The sequence below is a fragment of the Myotis brandtii genome, unplaced genomic scaffold, assembly GCF_000412655.1.
Source record: "Myotis brandtii unplaced genomic scaffold, ASM41265v1 scaffold298, whole genome shotgun sequence".
NCBI lineage: Eukaryota > Metazoa > Chordata > Mammalia > Chiroptera > Vespertilionidae > Myotis > Myotis brandtii.
In genome coordinates this window covers 2966241-2972631 of record NW_005361391.1, presented here as the reverse complement: position 1 = coordinate 2972631, position 6391 = coordinate 2966241, and positions in this window count along the sequence as shown.

Below are 6391 nucleotides of genomic sequence, written 5' to 3'. Positions count from 1 at the left end.
GGCTGTCCTGGGGGCTGGTGCTCAGCAGGCAGCCCTGTTGGGAGGTGGCTCCAGCTGAAGAAAACCACCTTGCCAATCCATGCCCCGCCTTCCGAGGGCTGCCTGCGCCTGTGATGGGTGGCCCCATCTTTTCACCCCAGTGAGGAGCAGCTTCTTCCCACTCCAGAGCTCTATGCAGGCTGACTGCGGCCTTTCTGGTAGGACATTGCATCTCAGCTTCTCTTCCTACCATGTCCCTAACCTCTGAGTTTAGAAACTCTCCAGTGATCTTTGACTCCCACTCAATGCACCCTATCCACCCTGCCCTTTGTACACTCTTCCTTCCATCCTCCAATTATTCCTCCATCCACCCCTTTCCCTGCTTTTTACCTGAGTCCTCCTAGGACTCTTGGCCTTTTCTATTTTTTTTTTTAATTTTTAGTTTTTAATTGATTTTTAGAGAGAGAGGGGGAGAACAGCATCAATGTGGAAGCGAAACATGAATTGGCCGCCTCCTACACGCCCCCTACTGGGGATCAAGCACACAACCTGGGCATGTGCCCTGACCAGGAATCAAACCAGCAACCTTTCTGTGCACAGGATGACACCCAAGCAACTGAGCCACAGCAGCCAGGACTCTTGGCCTTTCTTTTCTCTCCTACTTCCATACACTACAGCCAGGCAACTCTTCCTTTGGTACAATTCTTACCTTGTAACAGGGGAATATGAGTCACGGTGATAGAAAGCTTAAAGAACCAGCACATGATTTGCCCTGTATCCTTTCTCTGTGCCCTGGGACCAGGGACATTCTAGATAGATGCTGCTTTGCCAGCCTGCATGCTCAGAGTGGTGATGACCAGCAGTGAATGACTCGTGTGAACAAGAAGGAGCTCTGTGTGACTGGAAGCCCCTGAGGTTTGGAGCACTGTGAAAGTTAGCTGCTAGTAACTGTCTTGCTGGTAACCTTTCCTGAAGGTACACTGGACCACCCAGAGTGCCCCCGAGTCTCAGAAGTAATGTTCACATGTGACAAGTGATGCTGTGCTGTTTTACAGTGTTCAACTGGAAGGACAGTTCATGAACTTTGGAATAACCCAGCACTGTGCACTGCTACCCAGGGGAGGAGTCAGACAAAGCTATCTGCTTTTCACCTACTGCTTCAATTTTCAGAAAATTGCCCAAAGTTATTGCAAACCGTTTGCATTTTTGTTGGCTTGGCAAAGAGAGTTGGCAGTATCCAATAATCCCTTGTTTAAAGCCACGTCACTATTTATGCAGAGAACACAAATGTTACAAGGAGACTTCTTAGAATGCTGGCAAGAAGAGGAGGCCAAACGGGAACAGTTGTTTGTAAACAAAGGGATAGGAGACCACATTGCCTCAGTGTCTTTGACTTTGGGACTTTTTATTACATAATTGATTAAAATGACAAGTCCCATGTCCTGTAAGCTTGGAGTGGGTTTTACTCTCTGCCTAGGAAGAAGCCATGCATATTAGCTCTGCACCCCAAACAGAGTTCTTGAACTAGTCCTGAACAGTCTGGCTGGGAGCACCTCCTGCTGCAGCTCTGCAAAGTCTTTCACTGAAGAAACTCAGAACACGATGAAAGTTCAGTCAGAAAAGGGTGTGCAGCTCTGCAAACAAAAAGGAAAAATCCAGGTTTATGTGCCCTGTTGCTAATACCAAAGAATTTGTCACTTTACAAAGAAAGTTGAACTCAATTCCTTTAAAATTGGGGTGTAGTGTGAGCATTCAACATGCAATTTCATTTCCAGAGTATTCCATAACTCCTCACCTGTATAAGCAGCTTACAAGGTTAGATTTTTTAAAGAGGGTTAAATATTCAAGTGTAGTGGTGGGGAAGCAGCACCCATTTCCTCCAATTTCCTTGTGACCACAGCTTCTTGAGTTCAGTGGCTTTTTAAAAAATACAGCTTTTCTTACTCTGAATTTACCATAACCAAAAAGGCCACTGGGCAGCCACTGATGGTTCTAAGTCAGAGCAGAAAGAAGGAAACAATTATTTAGGGTCAGAAGAACGTTCAGTGGTTACCTGGGCCAACCTCACTTTGCAGACGAGAAGACGGAGGCCAGGAAGACACATCTCAGCAGAGTGAGGGGAATGAAATGCCATTTCCAGACCATAGGCCTGCACTCAGATGCTGATTCTGAAATACGAAAGAAACAGGCGGCCAAGTGCCTGTGGACTGAGAGAAACACAGGTGGGCAGAATGTGTCCTTGGACAAGATATTGGGACCCCAGTAGATCTCTTTGATCTCTTTCCTTATCTGTATGGTCGGCTGAATATTGCCTGCCCTGTCCACCAACAGTTTTGGTTGGGAGATCAGATGAGAAACGCCTATGAAGCTTCCCTAAATGTTGAATCACGTCATAATGATAATAAGCCTGGTTTATTGAACACTTAGCACATTCCAGGCATGTGCTAATCATCATTTCATTATCACAGCACATTAGGAGGCAAAAAAGACATGACCTTCATTGTAAGGGGAAGGTAAGACTTTGGTTAAGTGGTTCATCCGTGATCTTACAGATGTGAACCAGGCCTAGCTGACCCTCATAGTTGAGCATTTAATTATCAATAATACTATACCAATATTATCAATAATACTATATAACTAATCTATTAATAATACTATATCAATAATACTATATCTATACTATACCAGTAGTATCAATATAATAGTAATCTATATTAATAAAAAGGTAATATGCTAATTAGACTGGGTCAACTGGCCATCTTCCGGACGTCCAACTTCCTTCCGGACAAAGACATAGTGTTGGGGGCTGAGGCAGAAGCAGTTAGGGGCTAGATCAAGCTGGTAGGGGATTAGGGGCGATCAGGCCAGCAGGGGAGGGCAGTTGGGGGTGACCAGGCCTGCAGGGGAGGGCAGTTGGGGGAGACTAGGCTGGAAGGGAAGGGCCATTGGGGGTGACCAGGCCAGCAGGGGAGGGAAGTTGGGGGTATTAGGTAGGCAGGGAGGTGAGTGGTTAGGAGCCAGTGGTCCTGGATTGCAAGAGGGATGTCCGACTGCCGGTTTAGGCCCGATCCCTGTGGGACATCCCCTTAGGGGTCCCAGATTGGAGAGAGTGCAGGCTGGGCTGAGGGACACCCCCACCCGCCCCGTGCACAAATTTCATGCACTGGGCCTCTAGGAATACTATAATACAATACTATAATCCTATATAATAAAAGCCTAATATGCAAATCAACCAAATGGCAGACGACTGGTCGGCAGGAGGCAGGGCTGGTGAGCAGGCGGCGCCAAGCCAACCAAGGCAGGTGCCAGCAGGCAGAGGGAGGGGACGGCAATCGGGGGTCCACGGCGACCGGTGGTGGCGGGGCAATGGGGGGTGGGGCCATAGGTGCCCCCTGGTGGTCAGTGTGCTTCCACAGGGAGAGCGCCACTCAGCCATAAGCTGGGCTGACAGCTGACGAGCGCAGCAGCAGTGGCAGGAGCCTCTCCCACCTCCGCAGCAGCGCTAAGGATGTTCAACTGTGGCTTAGGTCTGCTCCCCGCCATCAGTTGGACATCCCCCGAGGGCTCCCAGACTGCAAGAGGTCACAGGCTGGGCTGAGGAACCCCCCTCCCCCCCGCTTCGAGTGCATGAATATTTGTGCACCAGGCCTCTAGTATTATATAATAATATAATACCATATAGTCTGTACTACTATAGCACACTAGTACTTATTATACAGGTACTATGTTACTATAGTATAGTAATATGTTGTATAATACATAGTACATGTTACAATCCACATAATAATATCCTATATAATAAAAGGCTAATATGCAAATCAACCAGTCACTATGACACGCACTGACCACCAGAGGGCAGACACTCAACACAAGAGCTGCCCCCTGGTGGTCAGTGCTGCTCAGCCAGAAGTCCAGAAGCCAGGCTCACAGCTGGCAAGTGCATCGGCAATGGCGGGGGGCCTCTCCTGCCTCTGCAGCAGTGCTAAGGGTGTCTGACTGATGGCAGTTGGACATCCCCCGAGGGCTCCTGGACTGCAAGAGGGCACAGGCCAGGCCCGCACCCCCTCTCCGAGTGCATGAATCTTGTGCACCAGGCTTCTAGTAATAATATAAGAATAGTATAGTAATTCCACCACAGGAGATGCCAGGGTCAGTGGTAATAATTGACATTGCGTAGATATATAGCCAAAGAGCACTATGTTATGACCAGAATTTCCTTTGAACAAACCCTGTTGTTTATTTAAAGAGATATTTATATTATATGAACTACATCATAACAACAAAACATGTTTAACATTTTCCTAATTTTTTTACAAGTACTTGAAACAAGGATTAGCCTTTAATCTTTTTCAAGGATGTAGTCACATTGATTTTTAACAAATTGTAGTCCCCCTGTCCTTTTAAAGAATGAATTAGTGAGAAAATAGTTTACCCCAAATAAGGTTTTATAATTTATTTTTTGTATCTAGTATGGGTTTTTCTAAAATATATTTCTTGCATGCTAATGTATAATTTTAAAAGATTAACTCTTAAAATATGAATTAAGTAAATTCAGCTTACAGACTCTATGGTAAACATGATTTGAAATTCAAATACTCCATTCATATTGGGCCTCATCTGCAACAGCAGTTCAACATCTGGACAATTCACTGAAATAAGCAATCTCACAGAATATGATCAGTCTGTTTCAGGTAGATATTCAGTTAACTGCCTTCCTATTTGTTTTCACTTTTTAACAAGTTGTGATATTTGAAGATAAATGTCTAGTCTTTTACTGAAGAAAACTTTGATTTTCTCAAGTGTATAGAGACGGGGTCAACTTTTACTGGCAAAAACTTTTGTCACTTTTGTTTTAATTATGAGTAGATAGAGAAGTCTTTGGTGAGCACTGGCAGTGAGTCCCTATTCGATCCATCCAAGTCCCCAGTGATAATGAGGACATCAGAAGCTTTAGTGATTGAAATATAATATTGTTTGTACTCACCTCACCATTAAAAAAATCACGTATAGTAGGTCAATATGACAAAGAAGGAAACCAGAAGATGGCGTTGAAGATTAGCAATCACAAGAGGTAGACTGGTAAGGTCTCAGAAAGTTTTATTCAGTGTCTGTTGTTTTGAACTTGTAAAAGTGGATGAGTGGAAAAGAGCTGAAACTAACTAAACCCGAGCAGAGTGCACATGCATGAAAGTGTGAAAGCTCTAGTTTACCGTTTTTGTTCTCAGCCATCTCCCTCTGTCTGTTGCTTGTGAGCACTTTGGGGGAAAAAAAAAACAGTTCACTGACTACAGTGTAAGGCAGCATGATGGCAGCCTTCTTCGCCTTGTTTACTGAAATATCCCAAGTTCCTGGAATAGTTCCTCACAAGTAGTAGGTGCTCAAAACATATTTGTTGAATGAATGAATCTGTGACAGGACAAGAAAGGAAGAACATGTTATGACCAGAATTTCCTTTGAGCAAACCCTGTTGTTTATTACAGAGACTCTGATCATGGAAAATTTACTTGGGTGAATAAAATATGTCATCCTGTTAATTTCTGAGAAAGTTCATCAGTGTTAGGAAAAGTGTACCTAATCTATGTCTGACTGCCTATTTTATTCTAGACTAGACTTAGTGTTTTCTTTGGGTAGGAGACATTGACCCATCATAGGAGATTAAAAGAAAAACTGAGAAGTAAGTGAAATCAAAAGCTTTCAAAAGTTGCCAGTTGACCTGGGGTGATGGTGGTCTAAAATCATATAGAAACTGGTGATCTGACGGTTTACCTGAAATTGTTAAGTAAATAAACATGCTCAGAGTATCAAAAATGCTGTGGTGAAAGTTTAGTGGACAGGTGTTCAGGCAATTAATTTCGATATTAAGAACATCTTGGAAAATTAAGTAAAACTATTCCTATTCTGGGCATTTATACTCCACTACTAAGTTGCTTTCTACCAGGTTGAGGTTAAAACTATGTCATTTTTCAAATTTATTTATTTATTTGAGAGAGAGATTTGTTGTTCCACCTATTTATGCATTCATTGTAGATTCTTGCATGTGCCAGGATGGGGGATGGAACCTGCAACCTTAGGGATGACACTCTAACCAACTGAGCAAAGACCTGAAGTCCAGAAGCAAATAAGCACTTGGATACTTCAGGATTCCTCTCTCAACTCTCATGCAGCCATAGTTAAAACTTTGGGGGCTATGCATTGTCTATCATTTCAAACATGCAGACTGTATTTGAACCACAGTTTATAGCTCAGGGGATCTGGGCCGGTTCCCTTTTTTCTTTTTAATGAGTACGCCTATCTCTAAACACCGCAGAGGGGCAGAGTTCTCAAATACAGCGGCAGGGTCAAGGATGCCCCCACCCACCCACAGTTCTTCATCGCGGACAATTCCTCCGTCTTTGGTTACTCTGCAAGTAAA